This window comes from Peromyscus leucopus, chromosome 4, assembly GCF_004664715.2.
Source record: "Peromyscus leucopus breed LL Stock chromosome 4, UCI_PerLeu_2.1, whole genome shotgun sequence".
NCBI classification, from domain to species: Eukaryota; Metazoa; Chordata; class Mammalia; order Rodentia; family Cricetidae; genus Peromyscus; species Peromyscus leucopus.
The window spans coordinates 27,051,764-27,072,497 of NC_051066.1; the positions used below are offsets into that span (position 1 = coordinate 27,051,764).

A 20,734-nucleotide genomic window follows, 5' to 3' on the forward strand; every position below is an offset into this window, starting at 1 on the left:
TTGTGGAAGCAGGTCTCCTTCAAAGATATGATGCTACTAGCCACCACCTGCTTGAGACCTCAGGTACCATGAACCAGAGATAAGTAGAAGGGGATCAGTGCTCACCAAGGATAAGGAGCTTCTGAAACTAGTGTGGTGGCTACGGCATATTTGTGAGGAGGCTGAAGACCACCGAGAAGGTGGATTGCGCTGTGTGTGAATTACATCTCAGCTTTAACGTTTTTTAAAAGGAAGTGAAGAGCAAGCAAGGTCCGATAACTCTTTAGAGACTACTCTGACCAGCCATCATTGGATTTTTGTTTCCTAATTTGTGTTTTCAGCTTCATCAGTAATGAGGTCTTTGACCTTATTGGTTCCCTTAGTAACAGAGTTTCTGATGATAATCAAGCTTTCCTTTCTGGTTACTAATAGAAATGGAACCCGAATCCACATTTGTAAATCAGTCAGTTGTGGTTTTAGAGAGAACTTGTATTTATCATCTACAATATCTTGCCATTAATTCCAGCAAAGTTTAAACCATTACCCTCTGTATATAATGATTTCCCCAAACAGTAAAGTCCAGTTAAGAAAAAAAATCAACCAGTTCCTCTTCCCAGATTTCCAATGCATACTTGGATGTTCCTGCTTCTCCAATCGTGTGCCAGGCATTCTACAAGGCATGGAAGATGCAAGGATGAGGATGGATTGGACACAATCTGCCACCAAAGAAGTTCAAGAGCCCTGCACTGCAAAGCATGCTTTCTCTGTCTTCTGAGTAAATGACTTGCATGGAATTTTGTTCACTCCTTTAAGATAGTGTCAACATATATGAATCCACATGTGGAAAATTAAGGCTCTGGAACTTGGGAACACAAAAGACACTTTTATCCCTTATTTAGAAAAAAAAAATGCTTCTCCAGAGAGGGATCTGGCCCTTCCTTGGGACGTCTGAATCCAGAGACAGCTGGGACCGCACTTATGTCAGTACTGAAGGCCGAGGCAGCTGCCAACACTGTCCAGCTCTTTGATCTGCCATTTTCTCAGGGTAGAGTGAGATTAAGTAGAATTCCCATGAAGCTCCCTAGGAACTTCAAGCTTGTAAATGTTTTTAAATGTGAACACTCCTCTGCAAGGGAAGCAAAAACCTTAACCATCTGCAAGATAGTGTTTCCTGGCTATTGGCTGATAAGATGCACAGGAATAAACAGACCAAACAAATGAAGTGAATGAGATGCTTTCATAGTTCAGCACTCACTGCGCCATTCAGACACAACTGAAACACAGAAACGCAGACTAAAAGCATATAGGGTTGGCAAGATGGCTCCATGGGTGAAGTCACTTGCTGATGAGTTCAATTCCTGGGACTCACATGTTGGAAAGACAGAACAATTGTTGTCCTCTAACTGCCACATGCAAGCACACACACACACACACACACACACACACACACACACACACACTAAAGTAAAATAAGTGTTACTTAAAAAACCATTTACGCCATTTAAATACAATTCTTTCTTTTCAACTACCAGATCTACGAAGATTTAGATGTTGGTGAGAATTTGGCAAACTTCCACACCTGCAAGGAATGGGGAATGGGTGTGGCCTTTTCAAAGAGCAACCAGGCAGTCACTGTTGAGAGGGACTGAGAAGTTCACTGCTGTTCTCTTTACAAGAGCAGAAATCTGAGCAGCCGCTCTGCACGTCTGAATAGCCCTCTAGTCGCGCATGTCATAGAGAGCTGGACGGTGCATGTCACAGAGAGCTGGACGGCACTGCGAGGACCCACTTCGCTGGCTTATTATTAAGGAACGATTCAAGACACCAGAAGGAAATAGCATCTGAATTTGCTAATTTTGGTAGCTGCTAGAAAATCTTATAATTTTGACATAGAGTTCACGAAGTTTAGAAAGAAAATGATAAAAACTGGAAACAAGTCATTCATATCATGTAGAAAGTTGCCATAACAGAACTTTTCTTACACTGTGTCTATTCTGTCTGCCATGTATGTGCTCAGCCTCCTACCAGCACCATGTCTTACAGCTCAACTGCATCATCCACACATGAAGCCAGCGGCTGGCCTCTCTTCATTATGCTTTATTAATTAAACTCGTGTCTTACTCATTTAATTACATTAATTTTAAGGATGTCACCTTGAGCTCTCCAAGATTTTAAAGTCATTTTAAACACGTAAGCCTTTGTATATGAGCATGTGGACTCAGTTGCTGATTACCTCAGCCCAAGACAAGTCTGTCTTAACAATTAGAAACAAATTCAATTGATATTAGGACCTGACAACTTGGTGTTAATCAGACTCACTTCCTGTCTCGTAAAAAGACTGAAAACCATACAAGGATGGTTAAAATGTTTACAACCTGAGTGGTAGGGTTTTGAGTTATTTTTATCTTTTCCTTGACTTTTTGTGGAAAGTTTCAGTGGTACCCATGGCATCCCCAAATGCCTCTTTCCTCTAGGCATTCAACAAATTAGTGTAAATATATATACTGATGATATACACATGAGAAAAATGCATCATAAAAGTGAGTTCTCTAGTGAGGAGAGGGTTCAGTGATTGTCAAAAACCTTGTCATACAAACGTGAGGACCTCAGTGCAAACCCCCAGAACTCATGCAAAAAACCAGGCATGTGACCTGCACTTATCATCCCACAGCTGAGGAGGCAGAGACAGAGGAGTCCTAGGGACCACTGGCCAGCCAGCCTTGCCTACTCAACAACTTCCGGGTCAGGCCAGTGAGATACCTAATGTCAAATAAGCAGGGATGGCATCTTAGATACAACACCAGAGATTAACCTCTGGCTTCCACACACAAGTGCACACATGTGCACATGCACCACCCCCATGAACACAGTTGCACACACGCACACACACCACTCCTCTAGATCAAGGTTTGCTAAACTTGTTTTCATAGATATTGTCCCTTTTTAATCTTTGTCAGCCATAAAGCAACTGTCCTAAATACTGGACTCAAACCTGCTGAAGTGGCCACAGACAATATGGAAACACACGGGAATAGATTCCAGCAGTACCACGTAGACATAAAAGTTTGAGATCACGTGATTTTCACCATGAAATACTCATTTGGATCTGTTTCCCGACATCTAGAGATGAAAGCCATTCTGCAGGCCGTATTCCACAGGCTTTGCATTTGCTATGGGCTGTGATTGGTTAGCACTAGTTTGGATACCTTTTGTACTTGAGACTATGAATATAAGGGAGGCATCTGTTCTTCAGTTAAACCTACTATTACACACACACACACACACACACACACACACACACACACACGATGAACTTGGGCTCCATAAACAGTCTACTTTTACTGTGGAGTATAAACTCTAATATGTTCCATTTTATCACCCTTGATTTTGTTTGTAAATGCTGTTGAGATCTACTGAATTGTTTTCCCAGTTTCCCAGTGTGTCATATCATCTCTGGTCTGAACAGGTGCTCACGGTCAACTGAAGTCTGTGCTCTGGACACAAGTAGCTTCGCAATCATAGTCACTGGCCATTTCATATTCATCAGTGATAGCTTCACTTGGAATTTGCCAGTAAATAACAGAGAGAGAGAGAGAGAGAGAGAGAGAGAGAGAGAGAGAGAGAGAGAGAGAGAGAGAGAACAACAACCAAAACACAGATACTATCACAGACCTGTCCAAGACAGCCCGACGCGATTGCCTGCCTCACGGGAACTTTCAGATGTTCCCTGTCTGTCTAGATTTGAAATGTGTCAGTTTTGTTTGAACTGAACAGGATTCACAGCAAACAATGAATTTAAAGCAATTGCCAGCCCCGACCTGAACCCCAGAGGGTGGTGGCATCTCCAAGAGCTTGGACCATTGCTCGCAGACATGCTGCTCCGAGGCCGAGAAGTGTGACGGTCGCAAACCGTTCCCTCCTGATACCACTCAACTAAGTAATGAAACAGAGAAGACCATGCATGCCTTTTTCTAAAAGTTCACGGTGACCGGAGAACAAAGGGTTTCTGGTATCTTTCCTAGTAGAGCCACCTTGCAGCGGTGTCTGGGTGGCCTCTGGAGAAGACGCGGTACCTGAGAGCTGCCTGGTGGCTGCACTGGTTTTCCTTCGTCACTCTGGGATCTGGCCTCCCTACTCTTTGAGATTATTCCTTGAGAAACAGTCACTGTACATATTTGTGGGGCCAAGTGTGATATTTCAATACATGTGTATGGTGTCCTAGATCCGCATCCTAGCTAAATTTTCAAAGGCGTTCTGAAGGAGGCAGAGAGGAATCCATTCGAAATCCCATTAAGACTTCCTGCTAACCCTCTCGTGGTGGCACACGTGTGTAATCTCAGCAGCCGGTGGCCAGCATGGGATACAGGGTGAGAGACTGTCTGGAGAAACATAAGGTCCACGCTTAGCCAGCGTCCTCCTCCACACCATTCTCGTTTCTCCAAGACTGTGGTGACACAGGGGTGTTTGCTCTTTTCTGCTCCAACTTCACTTCAGATTAGAAAACAGCTACTGGTTTTTTGCTTTAGTTTTAGTTAAAGAGAGGTGAAATTACCCAAACTTAAACATGCAATCAAATCAAAATGTATACAAATCTAATTACAGCTTAAAAAGAGAATCAGTTTTATTTCCAGTTTTAACTGTGCAACAGCAGCACCACATCTATTACCGTATTAGAGAAGAAATCACCGCCCATCACTAATTTGGGAAGACACACATGCCTAGCTGTATTACCAGGCAAACTCAACTCCATCCGCACTAACATTTACATTTACCAATGAAATGGCAGAGCTTCCCTGTTTAAAGCCTAGGGGATAAAAAGCCTTACAAGTCCATTACTCAAACTTTTGGGTTTTACCACATAAAGCATAGTGTCAATCATCAAAGGCAGGAGTGTTATGTCCAGTCATTTCATAGAGGACACTGAAAATCCCTCTCTCTTCATATCATGGCACCTTTCATCTACTCCATAAGCATAGCCACTATAATCTAGCAATAAGAGAAGGAGACAACTATTGTGTGTGCAGCGCCTGAGCTAGTTCCCAGGGAAAAAGTCATTGAGAAAATAGGAGCCTGCTTTCACGGGACACAGAAAATTGTCCTCCTCACGTTCAGTGAGATGTGCACAGAATTCCATTGGTGGCGGTGAAATTGTTGATTTCCCTGTCATGCTAGCCACCGCTCATCCCCACAGGCATCGTCACCTCCTGAGTAGCAAGGTTATGGACCACCAACACAGTCCTCTTACTTCCAAAGTCCAGCTGTTTCTCCTTAGGTACAAAATGATATAAACTCTTGGCAACTAACAGGAGAGAACATTTTTATAAATTAATAAATGATAACTCATGCTAAACAAAACTAAATAAAATTCCAATCATAGATAATATAAATGGTGAGTTCTAGGAAACTGATTTCATCTCTCAAATGTTCTCTGTAACGTACCTTTTAAGTACTATGAATAGAATAACTATAAAATATAGGTGTACATGTGTAAACATACATATAGATTTGGCATTTTATATTATATATATTTGTAATTGTAATACATTTTAAAAAACATATTGTAGGCATTTCCTACATGTAAGTTTATCTTATTTCATGGTAGCTGATTTTTTCTTGTGTGACTGTTCAGCTGTGGCCAGTGGTTTAAGTCTTAGTAACAGTGCTATTGCTAACAGCTTTTATACAGGTGTATATGAAAGCAAAAGCATAGACTCACCTTTTGGAAGTGAAGCGTTGGTGTACGTGTGTTTGGGGGGCGCGCATGTGTGTGAGTGTATGTGGAGGACAACCTCGTGTCATTCCTCAGGAGCCAGCCCATCGACCTTGTCTTTTGCTCTCTCCCTGGGACCCGAAGTGAGAGGCTGCCGGGCCACAGCTCGGCAGCTCTGCCTATCTCTGTTTCCACTGTGCTAGGATTACACTCACCACCATGTCTGACTTTTTATGTGCATACTGGGGACTGAACTCAGGTCCTAGCGATTATGTGGCAAACACTTACTTCACTGACAAAGCCATCTCTTAAGCCCCTCTCTAACTTATAAATTAATTGAGCTTTATAGTTTACCTATTTTATTTTATACTTGTTATGTAACCCAGACAAGCCTCAATCTCATTGTTCTCCTGCCCCAGTCTTGGTGTGCTGTGATTAAAGGCAGACGTTGCAACATCTGACTGGTGTGTTCGTTTTTTAAAAAGTTATGTACATGCTATACCTTGTTACTCTGAACAAAATTAGATAAAGGAGTTTGCTTGGAGCTATGAAATACTATGTGGTACAAAATTTTAAATATTTGCTAATGCAATAATGGAAAAATTAATCCTGGTTATTGTTTCAATCAAACATTAAAAGCTTGATATTGAGTTTGATCATCTATTACCTTATTTTTAAGCTCATTTTTATTAGATACATGAATAATTTATCTGCCTTCAAAGTTACCATTTTAAGCTATAGTTTAGGTAGGCATGGTGGAACAGATCTGTGGTCACAGCACTTGAAAGATTAAGGCAGAAGTACTGGTGAATATTATTTTAAGATGTGTTACTTTTGTTCATGTTGCATTTGTTTAGTTCTGTGAAGCTGTGTTATTGTGCCTGTCTGTGTAAAACACCTGATGGTCTAATAAAGAGCTGAATGGTCAATGGCAAGACAAGAGAAAGGACGGGGCGGGGGGGGGGGGTGACTGGCAGCCAGAGAGAGAATAAATAGAATGAAAAATGTGGGAGAGGGGGAAGAAGAAGAAACAAGAGAGGAAGGAGGAGGACAACAGGGTCAGCCAGCCAGCCACCCAGCTACACAACCAAACATGGAGTAAGAAGGAAAGAAAAGATATACAGGAATAGACAGAGATAAAAACCCTGAGGCCAAAGATAGATGGGATCATTGAAGTTAAGAAAAGCTGGCTAGAAACAAGCCAAGCTAGAGCTGAGCATTTATATTAAGAATAAGCCTCTGTGTGTGATTTATTTGATAGCTGGGTCATGGGCCCCCCAAAAGAGCAAAAACAACCAACATTTTGACACCCAATGTGGGGCTAGAGTAAAAGAAAATCCAACAACACAGAAGAATCTTAGTCCGAACTAGCTAAATTATCTAGTGAGGTCTAGGCCTGACTGGGATGAACAATAAGACTCTGTCTCAAAAACAAACAAACAAACACACAAACAAACAAAAAGACTTTTTTTAAAAAAGTGCAACTTGGTGGCTTTAGCATGTTCATAACTTTATACCACCATTACCATTATCTAATTACAGAAATTTACATCGCCCCAAAAAGAAATCTCATGTGCATTAGCAGTCCCCATCCCCACCCTGTCTCCACACTCTAGTGCCCGACAACCACAAATACAAACATTTTCAATAACTGGAATCAAATAACATGTGACTTTTATGAATGGCTTCTTCCGTTTAACATATTTTCATCCATATTGAAACATCTATAAATACTTCATTACTTTTGTAGCTGAGCAAGACCACACTAGTCAACATTGTAGCACCTAGTAGGTAAGCCCCTCCCCCTAGCAGAAGAGCTATTGTGGCTGCTTGGAGAGTAAGTCAGTTTTAAGGGTATGGTCTCTAGTAGGTCCCCCAGGCTCCAGAGATGGGCCAACACCCAAGTGTACATTGACAGCCCAAATTGGACTCAGGTTATCAAAAAAAGAAGAAGACATAAAATTGGTAAGGGGTATTTTGGGGGTTAGGAGGACAATGGGAAAGGAGGGAGAATATAATCAAAATGCATTATATGCATGTGTGAACTTTTCAAAGATAAATTTAAAATATATTTTTTAGATGATCTATTATTTAAAATAACCACATTTTATTTATCCATTCATCAAGTGATGGATATTTGGGTTCTTTTTACCTTTTGTCCACTGTTTTAAACATTCAAATATAGATTTTTGTATAAATATAGTTTTTTCAGTTCTTTCCTAAGTAGTTTTTCTGTTTGTTTGTAACAAGTCTTACATAGCTGTAAGCCAAGTCCTTACATAGCTGAGGATGACCTTGAACTGCTGATCCTCTTGCTTCTGCCTCCTGGATGCTGGACGTAGGATCCAGGGATATGGGCACGCTAGGCTAGCACTCTACCACCCGAACTACATTCCCTGCGTTCAATCCTCTTGAAGGATGAAATGGCTGGGTGACGTTGTAATTTCACGTTTGACATTTTGAGATGCTGCCAGCTGCTTTACACAGAGACCGCCCTATTTGCTTTGCCATTAACAATTTGGGATTGTCTTCCTACATGTCCTCACGATACTAGTGTTTCTTCATTGTCACACACGTGAAGTGGTACCCCACTGCAGAGTTCATTTGCATTTTCCAACAGCTTTTCATGTTGTTCCTAGCTGCTTTTTTCCTTTGAAGAATACGTATCAGAACGTTTTGGTCCATTTGAACACTGTCTTTTGCTGGTGAATTGCAAACGCTCTCTGTATGTTCTGGATACCAAGGCCTCAGCAGATGAGTGATTGGAAAATATTTTCTTTCCCCTCAGTGAGTTGTCTCTTCACTTTCTTAGCAATATCCCTTGATGCATGAAAGCTTTGGCTTTCTGTTAGAGCGCTGTGCCCCTGACTTTTCTACGTGGCTGCCACGCTTTTAGTGTCAGAGCTTTGCCTATCCCAAGTCACAAATACATTGTTTTCTTCTAGGAGTTTTATAGTTTGAACGCTCACATTGAAATCTTTATTTTTATCTGTTTTTATACAGTATGAAGTCAGAGTCTAAATTCTTTCTTTTTCATGTCAGGATCTGATTGCCCCACCATCCGTTTGCCTTGTTAACTCTATACACTGTATGCATCTTTCCTGTTTCTTTCTATTTTACTATTTTAGGTGCTTGTATGAATTTGTAGCACTCCTCACCTAGTAAGAAAGGTGGTCACGTGGATTGTAAATATTTTTCTCACTGTGCTTGTTAGGTTTTATTTTGTTTTGCTTTGCTTTTATTTTTCTTATAAATTTCACACAAGCTAGAGTTGTTATAAGAGAGAACTTTGAGGAATTGTTTTCATCACATTGGCCTGTGAGCCAATTTTCTTGATTGATCATCAAGATGGGAGGCCAGTGCCAGCCCTGGGGAGGTAGTAGGTGGTACTAGGTTGTGTAGGAGGGGGTCACTAAGCAAGGCAGAGTGTGGTGGTTTGAGTTAGAGTGGGCCCCGTGGGCTCATATGTTTGAATTCTTGGTTCCCAGTTGGTGAAACTGTTGAGGAAGGATTAGAAGGTGTGGTCTTGTTGGAGGAGGTGTATCATTAGGGATGAGCTTTGAGATTTCAAAAGGCTATGCAGACTCTCTCTCTCTCTCTCTCTCTCTCTCTCTCTCTCTCTCTCTCTCTCTCTCTCTCTGCCTCTCTCCCTCCTCCCTGTGGTTATGGGTCATATGTAAGCCCTTAGCTACTGTTCCAGAACCATGCCTGCCTGCCTACAACCATGCTCCTTGACATAACGGTCATGGATTCACTCTCTGAAACTGTAAACAAGCCCCCAAATTAAATTGTTTCTTTTATTTTTTAAAATTTTATTAAATTAAATTAATTTTATTAAATCAAATTAAAATAATAATATATTTTAAATTTGCCTTGGTCATGGTGTTTTACCACAGCAATGAAAAGGTAACTGAGACACAGGGAAAACAAGCCATTAAGCAATGTTCCTCCATGGCCTCCCCAAATTGCTTTTGGTCATGGTGTTTATTTCAGCAATAGAAAACAAACTAGAACACTCACTTAATGATTAAATTTGTTTGTGGTCAAGTTGATTTCTTGGCATTTCTTTCTCTCTTTCTTTCTTTCTTTCTTTCTTTCTTTCTTTTTTTCTTTCTTTCTTTCTTTTTTGAATTTTAAGTACCACTTTTATTCTATTTTATTTTCTATTTTTCTTTATTAAGAAATTTTCTACTCACTCTACATACCACCCACAGATCCCACCTCCTCCCTCCTCCCACCCCCAAGCCCTCTCTCCCAAGCCACCCCACATCCCCACATCCCCCAAATCAAGGTCTCCCATGGGGAGTCAGCAGAGCCAGGCACACTGAGCCAAGGCAGGCCCAAGCCCCTTCCCACTGCACCACAGGCACCGGATTCCCAAGATTCTTGGCATTTCTTGTTCAGTTATTTACCAGTGTTTTTATCTTAAGCCAGAAGATTCCAGTATTTCTTATGGCTTCCACATCAGGCTTATCTTTCTGGAGACTCTTCTGAAGTGTGACAATGTACAGGAGTGACAGAGAGCACGCCATCATTAGACATCTCCAGATACTAACAGAGGCCGCCGGAGCCTGCTCAGAGACAGCAAAGCGGCAGGGAGGGCAAAGCATTGTGTCAGGGGGAAGATCCTGGCAAGCATTCTAGGGGAAAGAAGGAAAGGCAAAGGAAATCCAGAAGCAATAGCTGGACGTGGAGTTGGGAGAGAGCAAAGAAAAGGGAGCATTGGAGAGCAGGGCAGGTTCTGAGAGAGCCAGAAGCTCCAAGGGATGGAGGGAAGTCAGGCTGCACAAGGTCCAGGAAGAAAACGGGGTCAGCTGGACGTAGAAGTGGGCAGTATGAAGACAGGAAACTGATGGCCAGAGGGCCCAACAATGGTTTATTTTTCTTTCCAAAAAGAGAAAAAAATGAATTGTTTTAAAACAACTTAGGATTAAGAACTAAGAGTGATATTTCTAATAAAAGTAAGGATTAATTAACTTTCTCATGCTACTGGGATTTTAGACTTTTAAATATTCTGTAAAAAGCCATGCATTTAGATTAGTACACGTATGCAAAGGGCTTACAGCAGTATTTGGGTTTGTTTTGCTCTCTGGGGATGCAGACACTGAGATAAAACTAGGAAGGCAAAAGATCACTGGGGAGTATGCTCATTAAAAAAATAAAAGAAGGCTAAGAACATGACCTGGTGATTGTCTTGTTAGGGTTTCTATTGCTGTGAAGAGAACCCTGACCACGGCACGTAGAGGAAAACTCTTTGGGGGCTGGCTTAGGTTTAGTTTATTATCATCATGGCTAGAAGCATGGTGGCATTCAGGCAGACATGGTGCTAGAAAAGGATCTGAGAGTTCTACATCTTGAGCCACAGGAAGCAGAAGGAGACTGTGTGCCACACTGGCCATAGCTTGAGCATATTATACCTCAAAGCCCACCTCCACAGTGACACACTTCCTCCAACAAGGTCACGCCTCCTAACAGTGCTACTCCCTATGGGGCAAGTATTCAAACACATGAGTCTACGGGGGCCATTCTTATTCAAACCACCACAGTGGTAGAGCACCTGCCTAGCATGTATGAGGTTCTGGCTTAGATTGCCAGCATACTAGTGGAGGATGAGGAGAAGGAGGAAGAAAGATTAGGAAGGGGCAATCTTTTCAGAGTAGGATAGAGATCTGACAGTTCGGTCTGCCCACTGGGAACCTTTAAGATGGTTCACCCTAATCACTGTGTTAGATGGTGACAAGCAATAAGGCTCTAGAGAGCACAGGTGGAAGGTAGAAGCAGTTGCAGTTTGGAGGTGAGGAGATGAGAACGGTCAACATGGAGTGAGGGAGGGGAGAGCAGTTGATGAGAACAAAGGGGGATGAGAAATAGGAGGCATATGCTATTGATCACTCTCAGATTTCTTTCTTTTTGTTTTAAGCTTTATTTATTTATTATGTATACAGGGTTCCTCCTGCACATACGCCTGTGTGCAAGAGAGGGCACCAGATCTCATTACGGATGGTTGTGAGCCAACGTGTGGTTGCTGGGAACTGAACTCAGGACCTCTGGAAGAGCAGCCAGTGCTCTTAACCTCTGAGTCACCTCACCAGCCCCAGTCACTGGAAGATTTCTGAAAGGCAAGACTTTGATCAGGACAGTGACATTCACTAACTAGTATCCCACAAAGATCATAAACGACAGAGCCAACAAACCCATGTTAAAAAAAAAAATCTTGCCACAACAGCATGCTGTTGTAACCCCAGCACTGTGGGGGGTGAAGATAAGACTGCTGTGGTTTGCTGGCCAGCCAACCTAGGCCAAAAATAATGGGCTCTGGGTTCGGTGAGAGGCGCTGCTTCAAGGGAGTAAGGCAAATAATGACAGAGCAAATCAGCTCACATCCTTTGGCTGGTGCACTCCTAGGCATATGTATCCTCACACACATGGACACTAAACACATGTGCGCACACATGCATGCACGTGTACAGCACAGTACTTCAGTTCAGATGTCAGCTAGTCATCTGGAAGTCTGCTCTAAAATAGCATCATTATGGGAGTAGTTAACAGGCATTAGCCATTGACAGGCGCCTCTGTTCCTTGCAAAGTGTACTTCTCCACAGGACAGGATTGACAGATTGATAGCCCTTTCTTGATTCCTACTCTGGGGAAGAGTAGGCAGAGATGAAAGGGAGGAGAGCCTGATGACATGTTGTCTTAGTTAGGGTTTCTGTTGCTGTGAAGAGATACCATGACCACAGCAGCTCTTATAAAGGAAAACATTTGATTGGGTGGCTTACAGTTCAGAGGTTTAGTCCATTGTCATCACGGTGGGACATGGCGGCGTGCAGGCAGACATGGTGCTGGAAAAGGGGCTGAGAGTTCTACATCTTTATCCGAAGGCAACAAGAAGTAAACTGAGATACTGAGCATGACTTTAGCATATATGAGCCCTCAAAACCCACTCCCATAGTGACACCCTTCCTCCAACAAGGCCATACCTACTCACAAAGCTACACCTACTAATAGTGCCACTCCCTATGAGCTTATGGGAACCAAATACATTCAAACTACCACACATGTCAACTGGCTTCTCCCAGAGCAAACTCATCTCTGGCCAAAACAAGTGAGATCAGCTATGTTTTTGAGGATCACACCCCAGAAGTAATATGGTATCATATCTCTTGAGTCTATTAATACCTAGGTAGCCACATTCAGTGTGGGAAAGGCCAAACAAAAGCAGAAATGACTGAAGGAATTGGGGTCATTGGTGACATTTGTGAAGGCTCGCTATAACAGTATATCCTGACCTTCACCGATTGTGTACCCCACACATGGAGAACCCTTCTTCCTAAACCTCCTGGAAAACTCAGACCTTTATATCAATGATTTCAATCTAAAACTTGGTTACGTAAACTATCTAGTCCTAAATTAATAGAGTATCATTTACTCAGAAAGGAAGGAAGACTAGGATAAGACATGTTTGCCAGGGAAGACTAGTGATGGTGTTAGGGATGTTAAATTTGATGTGTCAGGTCAACGCGCTCTCAACCCTTGTCTTCTTTTTACAATAGATAGTAATTAACACAGAGACCTACAGATGGCCAACGTCTGGGAAGTTGGCCATACTCCAATAGAAGAACATAGATTGAAGAGTATTTGGGGTGGCACAAATCCGTCTTGAAGGTTTTTTTTTTCTTAAAGGACACAAAATTGGGTTGATAGAGAAGGGGGTGGATCTGGGAAGAGTTGAGGGGGTCAATATGATCAAAATACTTTGTATGAAACTGGAAACTTACAAAGAACTAAAAAAAATTGACATGTCTGTTTAGTGCAATAGGCATTTCAAGCGTATAATCAAATGCAAAACCCTCACGTTCAGAGAAAAACATCTGGACTAGATGTATACATTTGGGAACTTTCTAAATATCAGTGGCATTTTATAATTCATATTGAGGGCTGGAGAGATGGCTTGGTGGTTAAGAGTAATCTCTCTTCCAGAGGACCCATCTTAGTTATGGTTACTATTGCTGTAGTGAAACACAATAATCAAGGCAACTTGGGGAGGAAAGGGGTTTTTTGGCTCTGGCTTACACTTCCACATCACTGTTCATCACAGAGAGAAGTCAGGACAGGAACTCAAACAGGGCAGGAAACTGAAGGCAGGAGCTGATGCAAAGGCCATAGAGGGATACTGTTTACTGGCTTTCTCCTCCTGGCTTGTTCAACCTGTTTTTGTTGTTGTTGTTGTTTATGTTTTTGTTGTTGTTTGGTTTTTCAAGACAGAGTTTCTCTATGTAACAGTCCTGGCTGTCCTGGAACTCACTTTGTAGACCTGGCTGGCCTCAAACTCACAAAGATCTGCCTGCCTTTGCCTTCCAAGTGCTGGGATTAAAGGTGTATGCCACTACCACCTGGCTCAGCCTGGTTTCTTACAGAACCCAGGACCTGACACTATCCACAATGGGCTGGGTCCTCCCTCATCAATCATCAATTAAGAAAATCCTCTACAGAATTGCCTATAGCCCAATCTTCTGGCTTCCTCTCTGATGACTCTAGATTGTGTCAAGCTGACATAAAACTGGCCAGCGCTGGACCCATGTTCTATTCCTAGCACACACAAAGGGCAGCTTCCAGCAACCTATAACCTCAGTTTCATGTGATCTAATAATGTTCTTCTGACCTCCGAGGGGACCTGCACACAGGTGATACACACACACACACACACACACACACACACACACACACGCACGCACGCACACATACACGCACACATACACACACACATACACACACACATACACGCACACATACACGCACACATACACACACACAAGTAAATAATCTTCAAAAATTCTTATTGGGATAAACTTAATGCACAAAAGTGGGGCAAAAAAGCAGCTCTTCCTTCATGTCAAGGGGCTGGGGAAGTACCAGAGAAGAGCCCGTGTGTTCTGAAAAGGACTAAGGGCAGCGCCCTGATGCCCACCTGCGAACAGTCCCCTTACGTTACACTTCCCATGGCTCCTCGAGTCCCCTGTCATTTCCCTAGTCTTACTCCTAACTGACCAGCACTCAGGAGTCAGCATCATGAAATCTTCTCCTCCCTTCGTTAGTGTCAAGTATGGCGCTCTCTCTCTCTCTCTCTCTCTCTCTCTCTCTCTCTCTCTCTCTCTCTCTCTCCCTCTCCCTCTCTCTCTCCTTCCTGCCCCTCCTGCTGTCTGTTTGTCCATCTTCCCTCCACTTGTCGTTTGTACCAGGCCTTCCTGTGTTCTCTTCACACTTCACAGTGGAGCATGGTCGGCCAGCCCACCATGACACATAGTCACTCTTGCCACGGTGGTTGCCACTGTTACAGTAGGCTCGACCGTCAAGAACTTTCCTCTACATAGAACCCTTTGAGGAAGCATGACCTTCAATGTCCCTTAGGAACTAATTACAAGTATCTTCTGCCATTGGGGGAAATCCCAGCACCACAGAGCCCAACACTAAGATGACAGGCAGAGCAAGGGCCAGGCATTAAAGCTACCAGGCTTCCTATCCAGAGCCAAGTGTGAATCCACAACTCAGGGCTGGCCTGTGTGCCTACATCACCAATTTGCTTTTTCCGTGTTTCTGGAAGGAGCCAGCTCTAGCAAGGGGATCTGCCTGTCTCTGTTACCCTGGCTGCTTCTCTGCTTTCCTTCCTCCTCTAGTGTCTTATTGGAGGCAGGATGGCACAAACGAGACACAAGGGCATCTGAGCTGCTGGGAGGCTGCATGCGTCCACATCCAGTGCTGATGATTTGGGCACACACTCAGCTGTCTGTGCTGAGTGCCTCTCGGGGGTGCTCTTTTAGCAGTTTGGGGAGACAGATCTTCACTTTATAGGATTGTCCCAAATATTGTATAGATACTGTGTTCTTGTCCTGTTTGCACCAAAATCCCAGTAATAACAGTCATTGTGAGAAGTGTACAGGGCTCTGTACTTGCATAGTTCTGCTCTATGTGGAGTAAAAGTCAACACTTCTCTCACGGTTATCAGTCCCCTCTCTTCTGCATCCTCTTTGTCTTTGATAATAGAGAGCTCGTGCAGTAGGCAGAATTCTGAAGACACTTCACAAGATTGCTACACCCTGGTAACTCACACCTGTGAAAGGATCCTACAGATATAATTAAGGTGACTTGTCATCTGAACCTAATCTGGGAGATGATCATCCAGGTGAGCCAGAATAATCATATGAGCCATGACACACACGCAAACACCTGAGCTAGGGATGATCAAACATGGCCTTGAACATCCTTAGCAAGCACTGTAATTGAGCTACAGCCCGTTCCTTTCATATAAACCTTTACAGGAAGCTGCGGATAGCAGAAGTGTGAGGAACAAGGCAGAAAGGGAAGCCAGGCAGATCTAAGCATGAGAAGGACTCAGCCTGCCATGGCTGAAGAAGGCGTCCAAAGGAAATGTGAGAAGGGATGCAGTCGCCTCTGGGAATGAAAGACACAGCTGTCGAGGGAGCAAGGACCTGAACGTGGCCTGCTGGATGAGCTTGGATGCTCAGATGCCCCTCGGAGGTCCCACCATGTAACACAGGCTAGCCAGCACTCCAGTTTCAGCCTCATGAGAAGCAGAGCAGAAGATCGGGTGGAACCCAGTCTGTCTGTCTGGACTTCTGACCTCCCAAGCTGGACAATAATAAATGGCTGCTGTTTTAAGAAGTTAAATTCATGATGATTTGTTATCACAGCCACAGAAAGCTAGTATATCCTCCCAAGCAGTTCGTTCTCTCTTTCAGTAGTACTTGTAAGAATTTTTTTCTCCTTATACTAAGATCTATCACTTTGTTCCTTCTACTAGCAGACCAGACTCCATTGCTTGTAGCTAGGAAGACAGTCTACACTATCTGCTGAAGGCCGCCTTCCTTTGGAGCCAAGGCCCCTGCACATCCTTTGTCTTTGTTGCTTTGGGCCAAATGTGCCACATCTTGCCGAAATACCTAGATTTATAGTCTACCTAAGTGGCCATTTGCTTTAACAACAAAATAAGTTTTGAAAAGCCATTCTGATCTGGGCCTTTTTGCTCTTCCCTTCTAAGAAAGAAAAAATTCCATCTTTATCACCAAAGGGAAAGGTTTTCTGGACCATCGATTATTAGTAGAAAAGCATTCTTTTAAATAACCTGGAATTGAGGAAGTAGAATTTGTTAGGAAGGTTTCAGAAGTATGGATCTCTGTGAACATCATAGGTTGAGATAATTAGGATTAAAATTTAACACGTAGGTAATTAGCAGAAATTACTCTGAGAAGTAGGCTCAGCAAAACCCAGCATCATCCAGGAATTAGGATGGTGTCTTTTATCTGTCTGTCTGGGCTTTTGATTAGAATAAAGTCTTTCATTAGTCTTGGAACACAGGCTCTGACAAGACACCGGGGAGCAGGGGGATGGAGTATTACTACCCCGATCCTCAACTCAGAAAGTCCGAGATCTGCTGAACTCCTGATTAACTGCGACGAAATGGAAAAAGAGGAACCTAAGATCAAAGGAAAATGGGTACCAGAAACAGCACCTGAACAGCCATTACAAACACAAACTACTCCATGAAAATGTCGTTCTAAAGGACACATGGACATAAGGGAACAGGGCTGTTGGGAAATTATCAGGAAAAACTAAATTGGATAGTGAATGCTTATCCTCTTTATATTGCAATCAAATGGTCCCAATTTCTTATATACACAGGTGTTTTCTTTTAATTAAACGTTACACACTTTTGGAAGAATAGTTGTCTCATGATTTCTTTGAATAAGATAAATAATAATTACTTAAAAAAAATACTGACTGGAAATGCCTGCTGACTGGCTGAGTAATGAGTGAGGATGTTGTTCTAATCGCAATTCAGATCCCTTGGGAGAAAGCTAAATTGAGTCAGAAGAAACCATATGTCCCTGATTCCTTATCCTTCCTTCTTACATGACCTGCCGCTCTGGGGTGACTTCTGCATTAGAAGCAGGTGTTGACTAAGAGTGAAGAATTGGGGCTGAGAGATATCTCAGCAGGTAAAGTGTTTGTGTGGCAAGCATGGGAACATGCATTTAATCACCAGCACCCATACGAAAAGCCGGGCATGTGGCATACACTTGTTACCCTAGTGCAAAGGAGGCAGAGGCAGGCAGAAATGTTAAGTTCACTGGCTAGCCAGCATAGTCAGCAAACCTCAGGTCCCAGTGAGAATTCCTGTTTCAAAAAACAAGGTGGACAGAGAAATGACATCTGAGGTTGACTTCTGGCGTGTGCATTCACATTCATGTACACACACGAGAATGCATTCTATACACCACTGCTCCACCCACGGAATCAGAATCTGGGAGGAAAACTACTTGTGCTTTTAAATACAGGTCTGCGAGCTTAAATGTAGATTTTTTTTTTTTTTTTTTTTTTTTTTTTTTTTTTTTTTTTTTTTTTTTTTTTGGTTTTTCGAGACAGGGTTTCTCTGTGTAGCTTTGCGCCTCTCCTGGGACTCACTTGGTAGTCCAGGCTGGCCTCGAACTCATAGAAATCCGCCTGGCTCTGCCTCCCGAGTGCTGGGATTAAAGGCATGCGCCACCGCCGCCGCCGCCGCCGCCGCCGCCGCCGCCGCCGCCGCCGCCGCCGCCGCCGCCGCCACCACCACCACCCAGCTAAATGTAGATTTTTAAGTGCATCGTTCTATTGAGTTTGATGAATGCTTACATTCCATGTAAACACCACCCTAAGCAAGCCTTCTAATAATGCCCAGAAAGCTTCTCTAGGTGCTGTCAGTCAAACACCCACACCCTTAGAAGCAACCATTTTCTTGATTTCTGTGATGTACACATGCTCCTCAGATGCTGAGATTTGTCACCTATCAGTAGAGGGCTTCATTTTATTGATAAGTAACATTCATTGAAGAAACATGCTACAATGTTTTTATACACTCACCTGCTAATAAACACTAGGGGTGTGTGTTCATTTTTTTTATACTGTGTAACAAGTTGCCACAAATGTAGCAGATTAATCAGTCTACATTTATTATTATTTTTATAGGTCAGAATTCTGTTTCCAGCTTTCAGCTCATGTCTTTATATGGACATTTGCTTTCACTATTTTTAATTATAAAAATCACTTTATTGTAAAGAACTTCAATACACTTAGAGTAACGATTCCAAAGTCACAGAGTGTAGCTTTGGATTATCAATTACATTATACAAAACAAAGGCACTTACCCACCACCACAAAAGAAAATGAAAAAGAAAAATGAAAAATCCATGCCAGAGTTAAACTAGAAAAACAACTAGCTTTATCGCCTACTAGAGCAAAATGAACACCTAACACACAAGGATTCACATATTAAGGAAAACAGATTTTTTCATTCTAAGATTGAACGACCTCACTTAATATTACACACTTTGATTAACAGTATTTCCCTTCGGTTAATACCTAGAAGTCAAATTGCTCAGTCTCAGGGTTGTTTTATACTGAACTTTATAAGGAAATGCCATGGGCTGGAGAGATGGCTCAGGCATTAAAGGCTAGGCTCACAACCAAAAATAAACAAACAAACAAATAAATAAATAAGGAAATGCCATATAGTTTTTCAAATAGTTATACCATTTTAAAGCCAGTGGTGAGCGGTTCGGCAGATAACAGCACTTGCTACCAAGCATGATGACCAGACTCTAGCCTCCAGAACCCACATGGTGAAGAAGAGTACCAAGTCCTGTAAGTTGTCCTCTGACCTGCACATGCTCTTGAGCTCTCTCTAAACAACCATGAAAAATGAGATGCCATTTTCCACGGCTCCCAGCAACAGGAGAAGCTCAGCATGTTTATTCTATACAGTTGAATAGGGAGGCGGGGTTTCTGCATACAAGTGAACAAGGAGGTGAGGTTATTAATAGAAATAAACAAGAAGGCAGGGTTACTATATCCAGCTGGAGAAGGAGGCAGGCGTAGCTAATTTCAGCAAGAGCAGTCTCTGTAGCTGAGCAATCTTCTCCCCATGGGGAGAACGCTATGGTGGACATTTTCTGCACATGCTATCAACATCCACACATAGGCCAGAGGAAGGCTTTGCTATCCCTCTGAGCCTCACCGTGGGGAGACGGGGAAGGCTTGCTATTTCCATGGAACTAAGGCTGCAGTCGGGGACATGGACTCACCCACATCAACAGCGCATGTTCACTCAGGACTTCATTCACTCAGGGCTTGTCCCACTCCCACAGTGGAGGACATTGTGATGTGATGTGAGCACAGGACAGGAGCCAGGAGGAAGTCAGTCTATTAACCAACCTGTCACCACCTGATGCTTAGCACAGAGTACTGGAAACATATTTCAGGGCCTGTTCACTTCATAGGGAAATACCAGACTCCTCTAGGATTCCTATTCTGTAGCCAGCATTTTTACAAAACCAGGTTCATGAGAATAGATGTGACTGAGTTCATCTCTGAAGAGCAGAGTTACCCTGCAGAACAAGAGAGTCATCTACCACAGAGAAGACCACACAGGGAAATGCTAGATATCTTGCCAACACTGGAGTTCAAAAAATGGATGGATAAAGGGACCAAAATGACAGACAGCTATACACCTGACCACTGGGTGCCTAGTGGCTGATGGAGTGTAGAGCAGTGTAGACTCATGAACCCTTCACTGGGAAGCTAGCTTGTCTTTTTGAGATCCACGAAACTTTTCTTTTACTAAAACTAAAACTGTGTCAACAACCTGAATGTAGTGGGCAGCCATTCCAGCTTTGATCTGGAAGTTCCAACCCTCACTGAGGCTTTGGTAACTGTCACATCTACAAGGCGGGGCCAAGGGAGGACCCTGAAGACCTGAGATCCAGATGCGCTGGCTCTCTTGGTTCCTGGACCCTGGACGCTGGAGGTAGACCGAGCAGAGTTCTCCAGAGAACACAGGCCGGACTGCGCCATGCCTTTCCCAGACTCTGTAAACTATCCCTTCACTTGTAAGTTACCCCCACAAAATAAACCTCCTTTTAACTATGTGGAGTGGCCTTAATAATTTCACCAATACCTGTAGACAGGGGATATTGAACAGTCTGAGGAGATAAA

General features: G+C 43.0%; 1 non-coding gene across 1 annotated transcript; it reads right to left on the minus strand.

Annotated features, from left to right (window-relative positions):
• Window positions 1–4,868: 4,868 nt before the first annotated feature.
• On the minus strand, window positions 4,869–4,993 carry LOC114705207. The gene has a single exon (XR_003736364.1). It is a non-coding gene; the product is annotated as a small nucleolar RNA SNORA29 (small nucleolar RNA).
• Between the last annotated feature and the right edge of the window lie 15,741 nt (window positions 4,994–20,734).